General features: G+C 48.5%; 1 pseudogene; it reads left to right on the top strand.

Annotated features, from left to right (window-relative positions):
• The first annotated feature begins 17,779 nt into the window (after positions 1 to 17,779).
• On the top strand, positions 17,780 to 18,836 carry LOC147683212 (eukaryotic translation initiation factor 3 subunit I pseudogene; annotated as a pseudogene).
• Positions 18,837 to 20,045: the final 1,209 nt, after the last annotated feature.

The following is a 20,045-nucleotide window of genomic DNA, read 5'->3' as shown; positions in this document are numbered from 1 at the left end:
GCTCTGTGGTGGGAGCATCGGTGGAGCTGTGTCGGTGGAGCTGTGTGGTGGTTGCATCAGTGGAGCTGTGTGGTGGGTGCATCGGTGGAGCTGTGTCGGTGGAGCTGTGTGGTGGGTGCATCGGTGGAGGTGGGTGCATCAGTGGAGCTGTGTGGTGGGTGCATCTGTGGAGCTGTGTGGTGGGTGCATCTGTGGAGCTGTGTGGTGGGTGCATCGGTGGAGCTGTGTGGTGGGTGCATCTGTGGAGCTGGTTGGTGGGTGCATCTGTGGAGCTGGGTGGTGGGTGCATCTGTGGAGCTGTGTGGTAGGTGCCTCGGTGGAGCTGTGTGGTGGGTGCATCGGTGGAGCTGTGTGGTGGGTGCATCGGTGGAGCTGTGTGGTGGGGGCATCGGTGGAGCTGTGTGGTGGGGGCATCGGTAGAGCTCTGTGGTGAGTGCATCGGTGGAGCTGTGTCGGTGGAGCTGTGTGGTGGTTGCATCAGTGGAGCTGTGTGGTGGGTGCATCTGTTGAGCTGTGTTGTGGGTGCCTCGGTGGAGCTGTGTGGTGGGTGCATAGGTGGAGCATGTGTGGTGGGTGCATAGGTGGAGCATGTGTGGTGGGTGCATTGGTGGAGCTGTGTGGTGGGTGCATCGGTGGAGCTGTGTGGTAGGTGCCTCGGTGGAGCTGTGTGGTAGGTGCCTCGATGGAGCTGTGTGGTGGGTGCCTCGGTGGAGCTGTGTCTTGGGTGCATCAGTGGAGCTGTGTGGTGGGGTCATCTGTGGAGCTCTGTGGTGGGTGCATCAGTGGAGCTGTGTGGTTGTTGCATCAGTGGAGCTGTGTGGTGGGTGCATCAGTGGAGCTGTGTGGTGGGTGCATCAGTGGAGCTGTGTCGGTAGAGCTGTGTGTTGGGTGCATCGGTGGAGCTGGGTGGTGGGTGCATCAGTGGAGCTGTGTGGTGGGTGGAGCTGTGTGGTGGGTGCATCTGTGGAGCTGCGTGGTGGGTGCATCTGTGGAGCTGTGTGGTGGTTGCATCAGTGGAGCTGTGTGGTGGGTGCATCGGTGGAGCTGTGTGGAGGGTGCATCGGTGGAGCTGTGTGGTGGGTGCATCAGTGGAGCTGTGTGGTGGGTGCATCAGTGGAGCTGTGTGGTGGGTGCATCAGTGGAGCTGTGTGGTGGTTGCATCAGTGGAGCTGTGTGGTGGGTGGATCAGTGGAGCTGTGTGGTGGGTGCATCAGTGGAGCTGTGTGGTGGGTGCATCAGTGGAGCTGTGTGGTGGGTGCATCAGTGGAGCTGTGTCGGTGGAGCTGTGTGGTGGGTGCATCAGTGGAGCTGTGTCGGTAGAGCTGTGTGTTGGGTGCATCGGTGGAGCTGGGTGGTGGGTGCATCAGTGGAGCTGTGTGGTGGGTAGAGCTGGGTGGTGGGTGCATCTGTGGAGCTGCGTGGTGGGTGCATCGGTGGAGCTGTGTGGTGGGTGCATCGGTGGAGCTGGGTGGTGGGTGCATCTGTGGAGCTGGGTGCATCTGTGGAGCTGTGTGGTGGGTGCATCTGTGGAGCTGTGTGGTGGGTGCATCTGTGGAGCTGTGTGGTGGGTGCCTCGGTGGAGCTGTGTGGTGGGTGCCTCGGTGGAGCTGTGTGGTGGGTGCATCTGTGGAGCTGTGTGGTGGGTGCATCTGTGGAGCTGTGTGGTGGGTGCATCTGTGGAGCTGTGTGGTGGGTGCATCTGTGGAGCTGTGTGGTGGGTGCATCTGTGGAGCTGTGTGGTGGGTGCATCTGTGGAGCTGTGTGGTGGGTGCCTCGGTGGAGCTGTGTGGTGGGTGCTTCGGTGGTGCTGTGTGGTGGGTGCATTGGTGGAGCTGTGTGGTGGGTGGCTCTGTGGAGCTGTGTGGTGGGTGCCTCGGTGGAGCTGTGTGGTGGGTGCATAGGTGGAGCTGTGTGGTGGGTGCATCGGTGGAGCTGTGTGGTGGGTGCATCGGTGGAGCTGTGTGGTGGGTGCATCGGTGGAGCTGTGTGGTGGGTGCCTTGGTGGAGCTGTGTGGTGGGTGCCTCGGTGGAGCTGTGTGGTGGGTGCCTCGGTGGAGCTGTGTGGTGGGTGCCTCGGTGGAGCTGTGTGGTGGGTGCCTCGGTGGAGCTGTGTGGTGGGTGCATCGGTGGAACTGTGTGGTGGGCGCATCGGTGGAGCTGTGTAGGTGGAGCTGTGTGGTGGGTGCCTTGGTGGAGCTGTATGGTGGGTGCCTTGGTGGAGCTGTGTGGTGGGTGCATCGGTGGAGCTGTGTGGTGGGTGCCTCTGTGGAGCTGTGTGGTGGGTGCATTGGTGGAGCTGTGTCAGTGGAGCTGTGTGGTGGGTGCATCGGTGGAGCTGTGTGGTGGGTGCCTCGGTGGAGCTGTGTGGTGGGTGCATCAGTGGAGCTGTGTGGTTGGTGCATCGGTGGAGCTGTGTGGTTGGTGCCTCGGTGGAGCTGTGTGGTGGGTGCACCGGTGGAGCTGTGTGGTGGGTACCTCGGTGGAGCTGTGTGGTGGGTGCCTCGGTGGAGCTGTGTGGTGGGTGGCTCTGTGGAGCTGTGTGGTGGGTGCCTCGGTGGAGCTGTGTGGTGGGTGCATAGGTGGAGCTGTGTGGTGGGTGCATCGGTGGAGCTGTGTGGTGGGTGCATCGGTGGAGCTGTGTGGTGGGTGCCTCGGTGGAGCTGTGTGGTGGGTGCCTCAGTGGAGCTGTGTCTTGGGTGCATCAGTGGAGCTGTGTGGTGGGGTCATCTGTGGAGCTCTGTGGTGGGTGCATCGGTGGAGCTGTGTCGGTGGAGCTGTGTGGTGGTTGCATCAGTGGAGCTGTGTCGGTGGAGCTGTGTGGTGGTTGCATCAGTGGAGCTGTGAGGTGGGTGCATCGGTGGAGCTGTGTGGTGGGTGCATCGGTGGAGCTGTGTCGGTGGAGCTGTGTAGGTGGAGCTGTGTGGTGGGTGGCACTTTTTATAAATCATTAGTAAAAGAGATCAATGAAATTCAACTAAAACCCATATATAGCAGAAGAGGAGAAAGCTCTAGTAACGGGATTCAGGATGAATGTATATCTTTGAAGCAAATCGCCAGCATGTGAAAGGTGTAAAATAGCAATCAGCATAAAACGAAAATGCCAGCAAAAGACTTTATAAAATTCTGTGTGGCCCTGATAAAATAATTAGAGCGTTAATAGCAATCAGCATAAAACGAAAATGCCAGCAAAAGACTTTATAAAATTCTGTGTGGCCCTGATAAAATAATTAGAGCGTTTATTATATCATGACCAACAATGGTTATTGTTTCAAGAGCAGCATGCGAGATGATTAGGCTGCAATATAAACAAGCCCTCAGCATTGCTGTGGTGGGAAGGGGGGCTGGGAGAGGCAAGAAGGGAAGAATAGGGGCCGGGAGCAGCAGCCTTTGATGTGCTGACCGGCCGGCCGTGCATGACTAATTAGGGGAGGAGAAATGCCGGCTGAGGGAAGCTTGAGATGCCCGAAGAGGCTGGTGGCTTTGATGTGCACGCGCTCTCGGGCACTCAAAGAAATCGCCGAGTTGGTTTAACTCTGTTTAAGCTGCAATATAGCTCGCCAGCTATGCGCAAGCGCACAGCAGGCGAGCCCTAAAAAAGCATGATTTCCTTTCAGAAACTGCTTTCGGTAAGTGTTAATGAAAATCTAACTGCAGCCAGTTATCTTCACTAGACAGAGAGTAGTTGAAACTACAGAGCTCCGGCTACGGGCAAGGCAGCACTATTAATGCATGCAGGGGTCGACTTTTGAGGGAGATCAAATAAGACAGATGGTAGATGCACCTGGCGCTAAACTGGTTGGTGCTGCTGTGGAAAGTGTTGTATGCTCTAACGTGTCATGCTTGTCATGCGTTGTTGTGTGAAGCGGACACAAGCGGGACACGTTGTGTTACGCTTGTGTCTATTTCATAAGATGCAGGCTTGTGAGTTTAAGCAGTGGTTGGGCTTGCGTGGCAGAACATCTTTCAAACCCTGTGGAGGGTTGTATAAATGGGGGGTTTTGGTAGTTTGTACCATATCATTACTTGGCTTGTACCTGTGAGCTTGCTAGCTCCTGAATAAACTTTATGCTGTTACCATACCTTCATTTGTGTCACCGAATTTCATCTTTACTCTGGCAAATAGATGGGCAAAAAGTTACTTGTGTGGAGCAACACGTTTTGTGTAGTAATCATTTCCTGATTTTTTGAGGATCTGCCATTGGTTGACGCTGCAACCTCATTGGTTCTTATTTCTCCAGGGAAGTTCATTGTTGTTTTACTGTGCAGCTGTCAGATTGGTTTGTGTGCATCCAGAAATTTAGAAGTTTTCCTAATTGGTATTTGGTTTCCTGTATGTGATTGATAGATACACCCAGCTTCCGGTGGATTCGTTCGTTAGGCATCCTGGTGTGTGGACTCAGTTTCATTGCCTCTGGGGTTGGATTTGCAGGCCGGTTGTACACGAAAGCTTTGCAGTTTTGGCAGCGGGTTGTTCCTCATCTGGAGTGTGTTTCCAAATTGTGACATGCACACCATTTGTGTCAGATGAGTGTGTAGGGGTTTAGTCTCCTGCCATTGAGGTGGCTGTGTTGCCAACAGTGACGCGTACATCATATGGAGAGCATCTGAGCATGTCTCTTTACGGTGATACACACATCTTTGCTAGAGTGACATCAGTCACTTCTTTTCTTATTTTTTTGGTATTGGCCATGACTTTTGTGCTATTTGTGTATTGTTTTATGCACATAGGCTAGTTTGCTAGTCTTGTAGGCAATAGCAAGTCATATTAAGGGTGTGTACCATCATGTCTTGCATTGCTCCACCTGCCTCATTTCTCACAGCTCCTGGCGAGTCTCCCATAGACTGGGAAATGTGGCAGACTGTGTTTTTAGCATATGTGGAAGTTTTGAAGGGGAAGGAGTTCGAACCAGAGAGGATGTTAGCTCTACTTAAACATTGTTTGGGAGGGATAGGGTTAAAAGATTTTAAGAATCTGGACATGTGTGTGTGCAACACCTGTGTAAAATGTCATTTGAGGGGTGCTACAGGGTGTCCTGTGGACACTCCTGGCACCCTTCAAATCGCTATCTTATTTGCGATTAGCAAATTGCTAATCGCAAATAAGGAATACTCCCCATTCATTCCTATGGGCCTTTTGGCCCATAGGAATGAATGGGGAGTTATTCCTTATTTGCGATTAGCAATTAGCTAATCGCAAATAAGGAATTGTAAGGAATCGCATTTTTGTTGCATATTCCTACATGAATCCCGTTTTGCGAGTCCTTAATAGCGATTCGCTATTAATCGCTATTAGGGCCTCGCAAAACGGGAGCATGATGAATCAGGCGGATTGTGTATGAGCAGGTATTAAGGGACCTACGGCCAGATTCATCAAGCTTAATTGCCCTTGCAAAGGGCCAGATTCTGAGAATCTGGCCCTTTGTGAGTGCAATTTTTGCATTTGGGATTCATCATCCCAAATGCAAAATTCGCTATTAAAGAATTCGCACATTTGCGAGGAATTGCATTTGAGATTCCTTGAATGCAATTCATGAACCATTTTAAAATTGCGAAATCGCAATTTTGGGCCGCTATTTACCGCGAGGTCAAACCTCGTGGTAAATAGCGAAAACTTAGAAAAATGCATTTAAATGCATTTTTCGAAGTTGCATGTTACAAACACACATGTCCTTTGGACATGTGTGCGCGCAACACCAATGTAGATTACATTTCAGGGGTGCTACAGGGTGTCCTATGGACACCCCTGGCACCCTTGAAATCGCATCCTTATTTGCGATTAGCAAATTGCTAATCGCAAATAAGGAATGACTCCCCATTCATTCCTATGGGCCTTTAGGCCCAAAGGAATGAATGGGGAGTTATTCCTTATTTGCGATTAGCAATTTGCTAATCGCAAATAAGGAGGCTGTAGGAATCGCAATTTATTTAGCGATTTCTACATGAATCCCGATTTGCAAGTCCTTAATAGCGATTCCTTAATAATCGCTATTAAGGACTCGCAAATCGGGACATTGATGAATATACCTGCTAATCCTAATGAGAACTAATAATAAGAATATTCAGGAAAGGCTATTAACCACTTCGGATATGCCACTTAATGCGGCCATCGAAATTGCTAAGGCAATTGAGTATTCGGAAAAGTTTGTACAGGAAATAAGGGGAACTAAGAAGAGTGAGTTCCATATTGTATCTAATGATGGAGATAAGTCAAAGAAAATTTCTGTGCCAAAAAATGTGATTTTGCAAAAACCAAAGGTGAAAACCAAATGGCAAAGACCTGATGGTAAAAGCTGGGGTATTATTGTGTTACAGATGTGGTAGTAATTTGGGTAATTCTAAAATGTGTCCTGCAATCGAGAAGATGTGTTCCAAGTGCAAGAAGAGTGAGCATTTTTGTAGAGTGTGCAGAGCAGTACCCAGGAGAGTGAATGTTGTGCAAAGTTATGATGATTGTGATTCCCTTTATGACTAATACGAACAGGACATCAATGCTGTATTGAATATAAGTGGAGGCAAATGTGTAACTAAATTCCCCTCATGTGACATTGCAGTAGATGGTGTGGGTATATGGGTGTTAGTGGACTTGGGTGCTTGGTATACCATCATTGCCCATGATTTGGTCAAAATGAAATGGCCTAGCAAAAATATTTTACAACCTGATGTTTCTCCGGGTGCTTACAGAGGCCATAAAATTGATTTAGTAGGTTATTTTTGGGCCAACATAGAGTTTGGTAGGTGCCGTACTTATGGGAAAATGTATGTGGCTAAAAGTGGGCGTCTTTGTTGGGTTGGCCACATCAGGAAAAAATGGGTGTCAGATGAGACCCGAGAGCTGATCCTCCTGAGTACACCATTGGTCCTCCACCAATGTCACTTGTGAAAATTCTGCTGGTGCGAATGGTGTTTCTGATTTTGTGTAGGGGCTGAAGCAACAATTTCCTGGTGTTTTCAGAGACAAATCGGGGGAGTATCAGGGTTTTAAGAACCGTATCAAGTTACATGACAATGTTACTCCTTTGCGCCAGAGGGTAAGAATTATATAATTGTCATACAGTGGCAAACTTAAAGAAATGTTGCAAGACTTATGTGAGAAGAATATTATTGAACCTGTGGAATCTTCAGCACAGGTTTCTCCAGTGGTGTTTTGGCAAAATCTTCAGGGGAATTGAGGCTTGAGGAATTGTTGATTTGCGCAGCCTTAACAATGCCATCTGGGTCGATGCTCATCCTCTTTCTAATCTTTATGAGATGGTGACCACTTTGCCAGGTGCACAGGTATTCTTGTGTTTAGATCTGGCCAGTGCCTACCATCAGGTGTCTTTAGATGAGGAATCCAAAAACCTCACAGCATTTATTAATCCAGAGAGGTTATTTAGGTTCTGTTGTGTGCCGTTTGGGTTGGCTAGTGTGGCTTCTGTTTCTAGAGGCTAATGAAGGAGAAACTGGAAGGCTATGGAGAAGTGTGGCTCACTGGTTAGAGCAGGCAGACCCTGAAGCAGAGGTCAGACCCGGGACCAGGGTTCAATTCCCGACGCGGCAGGGTCTTGAGCTCAAATGTCCATGGACTCGATAATTCTCGCTTCGGTGCCTGACCTAATCATGGGTTCACACTCTGCAACTCTGGGCATTAAGCTTGCTTAATCTCCACTACGGCCCCCCCCCGCGCGGGATGCCTGGCTTTCACCTTGGGGATGCCCTGTAGGGGCTATCTCACAGGGAAAAACCAGGACGGGTTCCCAAGGCAAGCGCGGAGATACCCCTTCGGGGGTCGATTCTGGTGCTATATAAGAATATAATAATAATAATAATAATTAAATGGTACTGTCACTTTCCAAGATGATGTATTGGTGTTTGGTAAAAATGCTGAAGAGCATGAACGCAATTTGAAGAGGGTGATGACGGCCTTTTCATCAAAGGGGCTTACGCTACATTCAGAAAAATAGTAATTCAAAAAATGTGCAGTGGAGTACCTTGAATATTACATCAGCAGTACAGGCATGAAACCCAAGAGCAACCATTCGGAAAACTTTAACAAAGCTCCAGTTCCAAATTGCAGAGAGCAGTTAGTGGCTTTTCTTGGAGTTACTGAATTTTATGCCAAGTCTATCTCCAACTATGCATCCAAAGTGAATCAGTTCAAGTGTTTGCTAGAAAAGAATGCTAAGTTTGAATAGACCGATAACATATCTGCGGCGTTTGAGGTGTTGAAGGGGTTGATTGTGAATGCATCATGTCTCAAACTTTTCATAGTTGGGAAGCAATGTGTTGTAATGGTTGATGCTTGTAACTGTGGTTTGGGTGGTGTGCTAATGCAGAGGGCCAATGGAAAGGAGTGGATTGTGGCATATGAATCTAGGGTTTTGCGAGATGCTGAAAAAACTCTTCAGTGATTAAGAGAGAATGGAAAGGGAAGACCACTCGGTCCCCCCGAACGTATGGATGGGTGCCCCGATCCCCCCGGGGAACCGTTGTGGGCGGGGGCGTGTTTCGGCTGGTATGCCCAAAGCGGCGTGGCCGGAGCACGCCCTTCCCGCCCAGAAGGGGTTGTCCTAGACACCTGCCCGGAAGTCCGCGCACGGATGGGCGTACCCGAGGAGGGCCCCCGCCCTCCCGCAGATGGATAAATAGAGCGGGAATCCAACAAGGCTTCCTCTTGTTCCAGTGCTCTGAAGGCTGCACCACTCATCGCTCGTGAGCCCTCGAAGGAACAAGCGGCAATTTTGAGAACTTGTAATCTTTGTTGTTTTTCTTTCAGTGCCAGGCATGTTGAAGCTCTAGTACCTTACGGATCAAGTTGGACGAAGTAACCAAGATATGTCTGGCAAGAAAGCGGGAAAGAGCTCCGAGATGGAGAAGATGCTACGCACCCTCGTGAACCGAGTAGCGGTGATGGACCGGAAAATGGGTAAAGTGGATGCGATCGGTCGGGGCTTAGCAGATGTTAAGAAGCAGATAGCAGCGCAGAACAAGTTATAGGGCCGGCCTTGCCGGACGTCACCCCAGAGGGTAAGGGGAAGAGGAATAAGTGGAGGGCGGGTTCCAGGGAGGGCCCAGCCCCAGAGGTGCCCCCAGCGAGCCCGGGCGCAAGCAACCCAGTCGCACCGGTGGAGAGCCCGGTACCAGGTCCGGACGTGGGTTTACCAATCCCCGTAGTGATAACGCCAGTTGAGGATGATCAGATGCCCCCAGAACTGGCCCTCCAGTTAGCGGCAGTGTTACCCTGGCTAAAGAAGAAAGCAGGGGGGGCAGTGGCTGCGGGGGATCCGGCAGAGGAAGCCAGAATAATAATTGAGCAGTTACGGCAGTCAAGGGAAGCCGGGACGGCGAATGTTCCTTATATTCCCCCACAGGTAGCAACGGGGGTCACAACGGATGGCCGAGCGAAGACAGCGGACACGGCGCTTGAACCCGGTAAGAACCCATTGCCATTGGTTGGGGAGAGTTCAGTGCCTTCAAGGCGGGAAAGGTTGTCTCAGCACATCCCGGCGGCCACGAAGGAAATGATATGGGGGGACAAATATATTAACATGTTTTCACTGTTAACCGACCATCGTGAGATAGAATACGCAAAGACCCAGAAAGATTTATGGAACCCCAGCGTATGGCGGGCGAAGATGGCGGAATTTAGGGTCGATGAGACCATGGCGAACTGGGTCAAGGCCTTTTCTATCTTTACAGAAGTAATGGGGGAACGTAAACCCGAAGTGTTGCCCGAGTTATCATGTTACCAGAACAGGATCATGAATTTTTATACAATGTACGGGGGGAATGAATGGAAGGGTTATGACATTAACTTTCGAAAAGCTAAAGAGTTTGACGAGGCTTTAACATGGGATTGTCTCGACACAGTGTCATGGCATAAACAGCTCTTGCCTGGATCGGCGGGTACGTCGTCGCCAGGCTGGAGCGGGTCTGGGACAGTTCAACAGAGACCGGCACAGCCCTTTCGTGCGAGCGCCGGTGGGGAATCACAACCCAAGACTGGCGGGAATGAGGGCAAGCGGGGGGTTTCTTGGGGTTTCAACAGAGGGAACTGTAACAGGCCTCAGGGAACATGTAGGTTCCGGCATGCTTGTTCGGGCTGTGGGAACTCCTCACACCCAGAAATTAGCTGTAGGTCCAAGTCCGGTAGTTCGGGAGGAAAGGGGGGATCCAAGCAGGATTGATGTGGTGCATGGGAAACAATCATCTTCACCCATCGACATCTTAGCTTTGACTCCCTGGCTGAACAAATACCCTGATCATGTATCCGCCGGGACTTTGAGGAATGGCTTTCTGTATGGCTTCAACATCCCGGCGGGGAGTTTTCGGGGGAGCCTCTTCTGTAAGAATCAACTATCTGTGCAACATAACCCGGCGGTGGCCGCCAAGAAAATTACCAAAGAGGTCAGCTTGGGAAGGGTAGCAGGGCCTTTTGTCTGCCCGCCAGTGGCGGATTTTGTGTGTTCACCTCTAGGAGTGGTTCCGAAGAAGGACCCGGGGGAGTATAGACTCATTCACAATCTGTCGGCCCCGAAGGGGGCCTCGGTGAATGAAGCTATTGACCCTGAGGTATGTTCAGTTCGATACGCATCGTTCGACGATGCCGTCGAGCTACTGAATCGCCTGGGCCCCGGTGCTTTGATGGCGAAATCAGACATCGAATCAGCATTCAGGTTGCTCCCGGTACACCCTCGGGACCAGCGCTTGCTGGGATTCACGTTCCAAGGGAAGTATTACATGGATAAATGCATGCCCATGGGTTGCTCAATTTCATGCGCCTATTTTGAAATGTTCAGCTCCTTTTTGGAATGGACGTTCATCGAGGCCACTGGGCATAAACAGGTGATGCACTATTTAGACGACTTCCTTTTCTTGGGTCCGGCAGACACTACGGAATGTGCACAAACACTGCAGGACTTCTGCACTCTCATGTGGGAGTTTGGGGTACCATTGGCACCAGGTAAGACAGTGGGGCCATCTACCTCACTGGAGTTTCTGGGAATTGAGCTCGATTCCGTGGAGGGATGCTTCCGTCTGCCAATGGAGAAGGTGGTCAAGTTCAGGGCTTCCTTAATACAATGCCTGGGTAAGGAGAAGGTGACCCTGCACCAGTTACAACAAACAGTGGGCCAGCTTAACTTTGCCTTAAAAGTGATACCGATGGCTCGCCCCTTCTCACGTTCCATTGCACAAGCTATGGTAGGCCTCAAGGAGGGACACCACCGCACGAGGCTGTCGGCAGAGGTTCGCCAGGGCATGCGCATTTGGTTGGCATTCCTGGCGGACTTCAACGGTCGGGTGGCGTGGAACAAACCCCCAGCATCGTCTGACGAACTGGGCTTGTGGACCGACTCAGCTGGGAGTGTGGGATTTGGCGCTATCTTTGGTAACCGATGGTCGGCGCAAGTGTGGCCAACATGGTGGCACTCCAGTGGCCTAACAGGTAACATTGGGTTCTTGGAGCTGTTTCCCATTTGGGTGGCTCTGTTGGCATGGCCGGAAGACTTTAGGGACCGCTCAGTAGTGTTTTGGTCAGACAACATGACGGTGGTCGAGTGCATTAATCACCAGGCAGCACGCTGCAAGTGGATCTTGAGACTGTTGAAAGAAATTGTATTGCGATGCATGAGATTGAATGTACAATTCAGGGCAAAACATGTGCCGGGTGTACTGAATAATGCAGCTGATGCACTCTCTCGTTCACACATAAGGCTTTCAGGGGGTTATCTACCCACAGCGGATCTAGCGGCGACACCGTTCCCCAAAGCACTGTGGCAGATCGGTGCCCCGGATTACAGGACCTCGTGGCAGCCAGCTTAGCGCCCAGGATGAGGAAAGCCTATGAGGGAGCGTTTCGTTCATACTGCGCCTTTTTAGGGCTGGTAGGGAGGCATAGCTGGGGGCAGGAGGAATCCTTCCTAGGGTTCTTAGTGGCGCTTCATAAGGAAGGCCGATCAGCCGCAACTGCCAACAGACATAGGGCAGCCATATCATTCATGGCACAGCTCCGCGGCATACGGGACCCGACGGGTTCCTGCCTAGTCAGAAAGGCGCTCCGCGGTTGGCAGCGCCTGGAGGGTCGCAGACAAGATACAAGGCACCCGATTGGTTTAGAAAGATTGTCTTTGCTACTAGCAAAACTTGATGGGACATGCTCCTCCCCTTCTGAGGTAGTTCTGTTCCGAGCGGCTTTCGCATCGGCATTCCATGGGGCCATGCGGGTGAGTGAACTCGTAGCAAGAAACAAGAAGGATGTGGAGGGAGGTTTATGCAGGGATCATGTCCAAATACGGGGTGATTCTATCTTAATCTCGATAGCCAGGTCCAAGACGGACCAAGAAGCTTTGGGGAGTAGTGTTGTTTTGCAGCGCGCCCGAGGGAGCCCCAGTTGTCCCATAAGGTATTTGGAGGACTACCTGGCACAGAGGCCGGCAACATGGGGGGGGGGAGCCTGCTTAGACACAAGGACGGCACCCCGTTGACGAAATTTCAGTTTCCGAGGGTGCTGGCAATTACGATTGCTGCGGCGGGCTTGAACCCGTGCGATTTTGGGACCCACTCATTCAGATTAGGGGCCGCTACTGAGGCTACGGCTCGGGGTCTGGGTGCGGAAGAAGTGAAACAGCTAGGCCGCTGGTCCTCGAACTGTTTCAAGAGGTATGTGCGACTGCACATGTTGTAAAAGACTGATGAAATGCACTCACGCTTGTTGTCTTTTGTTTGGATTACAGTTTCGCAAGCTTGTGACGCGGGCGGAATTGGGGATCGACCCAACACCAGAGGACCAACGGTCAAGGATCACCGACTGGAGATCGAGTGGTATGGGTCGTGGGCCACTCATACGTGAGGCGCGCCGGGGACGTATTCATGGCAGGTGACGCGACTCACGCATCTGGGGAATACGGGTTCAGAGTAACCTTCCATGGGAAGGGAGGCCTCTGTTTTGACCAATTTCAAACGTTTGTGGAGGGACTCTTAGGGCGGAAAAGGTCACCGCCATCTGTAATCATAGTGCACCTGGGGGGCAATGACTTGGTAAGACTGGGAAGACGGGTGTTAGTTGAACACATATTGTCGGCAGTCAGCTGGTTGGCTAGGAGGCTCCCGGGGTGCACGATTGCCTGGTCCCACATGATCCCCAGGAGAGTCTGGCGGGGGGGGTTTCTCTGTAACGGCGTTGAACCACTCGGTAAAGAGGGTCAACAACAAAATTGGGAAATTGATTCGCTCCGCGCATTTGCAAAGCATTCCCCATGGGTGTACTCAGGGCGATCACTATTACTTGAATGATGGGGTTCACCTGTCCAGGGCTGGGAATGATTTACTCATAGGAGACTTCATAGCATGGCTAGTGGGATTAAGGAGACATGACCTTTAGGAGGTGTGGGGGGCCGGATAGTCGGTCAACTATCCGGCCTGTGGCGGTAAGGTCATGATCGGTGAGCAGTGATTTCAAGGTCCCTAGGGGGGGCGCCACCCAGTACGGATGGGAGCGCCCAGGGGGAGGTGGCCATTGGCCCCTCCCACGGGAGGCGGCACCCACTACGAATGGGTCGCCTAGGGGGAGACGGCCATTGGCCCCTCCCACGGGGAGGCGGCACCCACTACGAATGGGTCGCCTAGGGGGAGACGGCCATAGGCCCCTCCCGGGGGGAAGACAGCTATATTCCCTCCTACGAATTTCCCGGGGGCCGGATATCCGCTCCGGCGGAAGAGAGTGTGGGGAAGGGGGGGGGGTCCACGCTGTCCTTCTTACGGATACCTCGAACGAGAACTCGGACGACCTTTAAGATGGCGTCGAGTGAAAGGGGTCCCCCACGACAAGGGGAGTTACAGTTGGCAACGAGGGTAAAGTCCTCTGCGCATGCGCCACTCACACCGTGAGGGCGGGAATTTAGTAGTAGGGATCTGACACCGGTTAAGACCTTGCCGTTGGCCCTTAATGCTAGGATGTACAATTTTATTTTAGATTGTTATGCATTTTCAGGATGTTAGACTCGGCTAGGAAACCTTTGTATTAGAGGTCTGTTAAGGTTAGCCAAAGAACTTGTCTTCATCAAAATGTAATGGAAATAAAATTGTACATAATTCATGAAACGTTTTATTTAAAGTTTTAAATTTTGTTTCATATTTTAATAAATACGGCCGGGGGGGGTAACTCCCCCCCGCCTTCCAAAAAGTCAAACTTGTGTCTGTCTCCTCCCATGGGGAATTGGTGTTGGGAGGGGGTGGCGGGCATCCCGGCCCATATTGTTGGCCTGCGTATGGGGAGCGGAACTTTTTTAGGACTTTTTTGTGGGGGACTAAATTCATCATCAAGATGGATCACAAGCCCCTTGTGCACATGATGGTGCCGGTTTAGGGGGGGGGGCTTACAATGTCTGAGATATTAGCCAGGTTAGCTTCTCATCTGCAGAGTTTTTGGTATCAGTTGGATTATGTGCCAGGCAAGTTTAATATGCACACTGATAGCATGTCTAATTTACCATTACCTGGAAGTGAGCTTATGGAGGTAGATAGGGACAAATGTGAAGTAGCATTTACTATGCAGGATGTCAATTTGGTGGGTTTGGGTCTGTCAATTGTCCAGGAAGCTAAATGGGAAGAGGTGATGGGGAAGAATGGTGAAATGAACCGTTTTATAGTGTATTTCAGGATGGGTTGCCTGAGGAAAGGAAAGTGCCTGGTGAATTTATGGATTATTTCAAGGTACAGGAGTAATTCACTGTGAAGGATGGCATTGTGGTTGGAGGGGACAAGTTCCTTCTTTCCTTTAATTTGAGGAAAACTATAGTTGATATGGCACATGATGGTCATCTTGGTATATCAGGCACAAGGAAGTGTGTTAAAATTAATTTTTGGTGGCCAAAGATAGATGCCTGGGTGGAACACTTGATGAGAATGTGTGGGAAGTGTGTGTCTATTGACAAGTTTGCCAAGGCTTTGTCTACCGATCTGCAACCCGTGGATTTTCCCATGGCAACTTGGTGGAAGTTGGGTCTCAAAATTATTGGCCTGTTTGCAGTATTACCAAAAGAAGATGCTTTTGGTATTCTTTTGGTTGCTTACCATTCTAAATGGCCAGAGATTAAAATGTTGAGAGATGTCACTGCAGAGGTTGTGGTGGAATTTCTGGGTGACGTTTTTTGCAGGGAGGGAATTCCCCAAGAAATAGTAGCCGACAATGAGCCCCAATTTGTCAGTAAGTATACAGAAAGTTATTTGGAGAAGTGTGGGGTGGAGCATTGGATAATTGCTGTGTTTCATCCCAAAGCAAATGGCTATGTTAAGAGAGTCAACCACATGGTCAAGGAGGCTACCCGGCTATCTGTGAAAGGTGGATTGATTGGAGAAATGATTTGCAATCTATGATGTTAGCTTATCAGACTTCACCTAATTCTGTGATCTCAGTGAGCCCCCTTGAGTTGTTGAGGGGTCGTAAACCCAGCACCAGATTAGTATTGTGGTGGTTGAAAACAAAGTAAAAATGCAGGATAACATAGCCAAAGTGGATTTTAAAGGAATTGGAAGTAGAGCGGGGGATTACAAAGCGTAAATGATAGAGGATTTAAGAAGAAGGAAAGGAGCAGGAAGCAGGCAAGTGGTGATGGTTGGCAACATGTCTGTCTAAACCAAGCATTTGCAATGCAATAGGTCTCGCATTAGGAAAGTTTGAGCTATTGCTATTGTAAATTACACATTTTTTATTTATGTGTTGGATTTCAAATTAGCGAAATTAATAGCTTTGTCATTTACAATGCCAATAGTTTTAAATTTTGCAAATGTGAAACCTATAGCATTTGTAATGCAATATGTGTTGTATTTACGTGACTTAGATGTATTGATATTACAAATAACAATGGTTTTTACATTTTTTAATAATTAATACTTAAATAAAAGTTATTGTAATTTATAATGGCAATAGCTTAAACTTTTGTAAATAATTTTTGTGAAGATTTTGTTAATTGTATTTTATTGTGACGAAAATCCAAGCACAGAAGTGAAATAACATATTTTTGTGACATTTGTAATAAAGCTTGAAACATTGAGAGAACATATTTGAACCAGTTGTTGTTGATTGGTTGCACAGATTGATGCTGTAGTGGTGGTGAGTGATGATATGGCGGCGACGAGTGATGCTGTGGCGTTCAGTGATGCTGTGGTAGCGCCTAGTAATGTTGTATTTCCCCTGAGTGATGCTGTGGTGAAGCGATAGATAGATAGAGTGAGGTCGATAGATAGATAGAGTGAGGGCGATAGATAGATAGAGTGAGGGCGATAGGTAGATAGAGTAAGGCAATAATAGATAGAGTGAGGGCGATAGAGTGAGGGCGATAGATAGATAGAGTGAGTGAGGGCAATAGATAGAGTGAGTGAGGGCGATAGATAGAGTGAGTGAGGGCGATAGATAGATAGAGTGAGTATGGGCGATAGATAGAGTGAGTATGGGCGATAGATAGAGGGAGGGTGATAGAGGGAGGGCGATAGATAGATAGAGGGAGGGCGATAGGTAGATAGAGTGAGGGCAATAATAGATAGAGTGAGGGCGATAGAGTGAGGGCGATAGATAGAGTGAGTGAGGGCAATAGATAGATAGAGTGAGTGAGGGCGATAGATAGATAGAGTGAGTGAGGGCGATAGATAGAGTGAGTATGGGCGATAGATAGAGTGAGTATGGGCGATAGATAGAGGGAGGGTGATAGAGGGAGGGCGATAGATAGATAGAGGGAGGGCGATAGATAGAGGGAGGGCGATAGATAGAGGGAGGGCGATAGATAAATAGAGGGAGGGCGATAGATAGATAGAGGGAGGGCGATAGATAGATAGAGGGAGGGCGATAGATAGATCGAGGAAGGGCGATAGATAGATCGAGGGAGAGCGATAGATAGATCGAGGGAGGGCGATAGATAGATCGAGGGAGGGCGATAGATAGAGGGAGGGCGATAGGTAGAGTGAGGGCCTATAGATCGATAGATAGAGTGAGTGAGGGCAAAAGATAGATAGATAGAGTGAGAGGGATCGATAGATAGATAGATAGATAGATAGATAGATAGATAGATAGATAGAGTGAGAGCGATCGATAGATAGAGTGAGAGCGATAGATAGATAGATAGATAGATAGATAGATAGATAGATAGATAGATAGATAGATAGATAGATAGAGTGATGGCGATAGATAGACAGAGAGTAAGGGCGATAGATAGATAGACAGTGTATTTATGTTGCATTGAGCAGTGTAAGTATGAGGTGTGTAATTATATGGCACTGAGCGGTATTATGTGGAGTGTATTTACGTTGCATTGAGAAGCATGGAATTATATGGCGTGTAATTATGTGGCACTGAGAGGTATTGTGTGGAGTGTATGTTGTATTCAGTAGAGTGTAATTTTGTGGCGTGTAATTATGTGGCACTGAGTGGTATTGTTTGGAGTGTATGTTGCATTGAGTGCAGTGTAATTATGTAGCATATAATTAAGTGGCACTGAGTGGTATTGTGTGTATTTTTATTTTTGTTTTTAAAACATAAATAAAAGGCATTGCCATTTACAATGCCAATAGCCTAAACTCGCATAAATGCAACACCTATTGCATTGCACATGCTTGTTTGTAGCTGCATTTGAAACGCACTTCAGTGTTTCCTTGGGGATGTTTACTTCGTCACTTTTCAAACATCACTAAAGATGTAGGCCGGAGACATTGCAAATGACAATGCCTTTTATTTTTGTTTTTGTTTTTAAAACATAAATAAAAAGGCATTGTCATTTACATAAATGCGCTTTTTCATCCCGCACGTTAAGTGTCACAGGCGAGTCCCAAGTTCGGTACCGGCATCATGAAACCCATCCTACTGCAAGGCCACGAGAGGTCGATCACCCAGATCAAATACAACCGAGAAGGCGACCTCCTCTTCACTGTTGCAAAAGATCCGATAGCGAATGTCTGGTATTCTGTGAATGGAGAGCTATTTGGCACCTACAATGGGCATACTGGAGCAGTCTGGTGTGTGGACTGTGACTGGGAAACCAGGCATGTCCTCACTGGCTCCGCTGATAACTCCTGCAGACTCTTCGACTGTGAAACAGGGAAGCAGCTGGCACTGGTAAATACCAATTCTGCAGTTTGAACCTGTGGGCTCGACTTTGGGGGAAACATCATAATGTTCTCCACAGATAAGCAGATGGGCTACCAGTGCTTTATCAACTTCTTTGACCTTCGGGATCTCAGTCAAATAGAGGACAATGAGCCATACATGAAGATCCCCTGCAATGATTCCAAGATCACCAGAGTTGTGTGGGGCCCTCTTGGGGAGTGTGTCATCGCTGGGCATGAGAATAGGGAACTGAACCAGTTCAGTGCTAAGTCTGGCGAGATTGTTGGTATCATTAAGGAGCATCACAAACAGATCAATGACATCCAGACCTCCCGCGACCAGACCATGTTTGTCACAGCCTCCAAGGACAACACAGCAAAGCTTTTTTATGCCACGACTTTAGAACACTTAAAGACCTTCCGCACAGAGCGTCCAGTCAACTCTGCTGCCCTGTCACCAATCTATGACCATGTGATTTTGGGTGGTGGTCAAGAAGCCATGGATGTAACCACAACTTCCACCAGGTTTGGGAAGTTTGAGGCAAGATTCTTCCATTTGTTGTTTGAAGAGGAGTTTGGTAGAGTCAAGGGACATTTCGGGCCAATTAACAGTGGCAGTAAAGACGGCTATGTTCGGATCCATAATTTTGACTCTCAGTACTTGGAGTTTGAGTTTGAAGTATGATGGCTCAATTTATGTATTTTTTATTTCTCTTTTCCAAACCTGACTTCTCACTGCGATATTATTACCCTATTTACCCTCCAAATTGTGAAATGAGCATTCTCTGTAATATACTTGGGAGCAGGCGACTGCCAGTGAAGCTGTTGTTTGCACTGGAAACAAAACTGTACAGTAAACCCGATTTTTAGCTGTCCCACCAATGGAGAGAACTTTTATGAACCTAAAAATGTAATGTTTTTTCAGCTGCCTTAATTTTCTTGTGGGGTGTCAGGCAACAGTTGTATCCACTGATCATGGGAGGTAATGTGGAATTAACTAATCCCACTTAAATAAATAAAGTAAGAATTGGTTATCTGTTAGTGACCACATGTTGTTGTAAAGGAACGATGAGTTGTAATCCAAAAATCTACCAACAGGTTAATTGAATTGAAAGCCGACTGGAATCATTCCCAATTGATGTGTGTTTTGTTTGAACTCGACTGTGCTCACTGGCTGTAGCTGCCCCAAACTGACTATTGGTGTTGGCAAAGTCCAAATTCTTCACCTCAGTCACTGATATCTGGTCGGAGAGTTGAATTACATTTTAACATCGGATAAATGTGGCTGCAATAAAGACCATTAATATTTGTAATTCATAAATATCTAAAATAGAAATCCATATTTTCTGTCTTCTGTTTCCAGGAACCAAGGCCTCAATGTCTTTGTATAGCAGAAAAAATATTTTGTGCATCATTAGAGTTCTCTTTACGATTTGTTTACTTGAGAAAAGTAATAATTTTACTACCTTTTTACTGCTGTAAATGATCTAGTTCCGATTGCTTTTAGAACATTTTTCAATTAAGAGCAGTTGGAAATGAGAAAAAAACTAGCGTAAATGCAACACCTATTGCATTGCACATGCTTGTTTGTAGCTGCATTTGAAACGCACTTAAGTGTTTCCTTGGGGATGTTTACTTTGTTACTTTTCAAACATCACTAAAGATGTAGGCCGGAGATGCGCGTTAGCCTTCACAACGCTTAACATGGCCAAGAGACTATGGCTGTGAGCTTTTCAATTTTTTGGTAAAAATCAGCAGTGTATTAAAAAACTTATGTAAATACCTGCATGTCTAACATGCCTTTGCTTACTGCAGTGTACTGTTACACACTTAATAATCAGCTTTATATTACTTTGTGAACACACTTAAAGGTTTTCTGTAGCTGCATTTGAAACACGGTACAGTATTTGCCGGGAATGGTTACTTATCTCCCAAATTTCTGCACCTTTCAAACGTCATTAAAGGCTTAGGAC

This window comes from Lissotriton vulgaris, chromosome 11, assembly GCF_964263255.1.
Source record: "Lissotriton vulgaris chromosome 11, aLisVul1.2, whole genome shotgun sequence".
NCBI classification, from domain to species: Eukaryota; Metazoa; Chordata; class Amphibia; order Caudata; family Salamandridae; genus Lissotriton; species Lissotriton vulgaris.
This window is presented reverse-complemented; position numbering and strand designations above follow the sequence as displayed.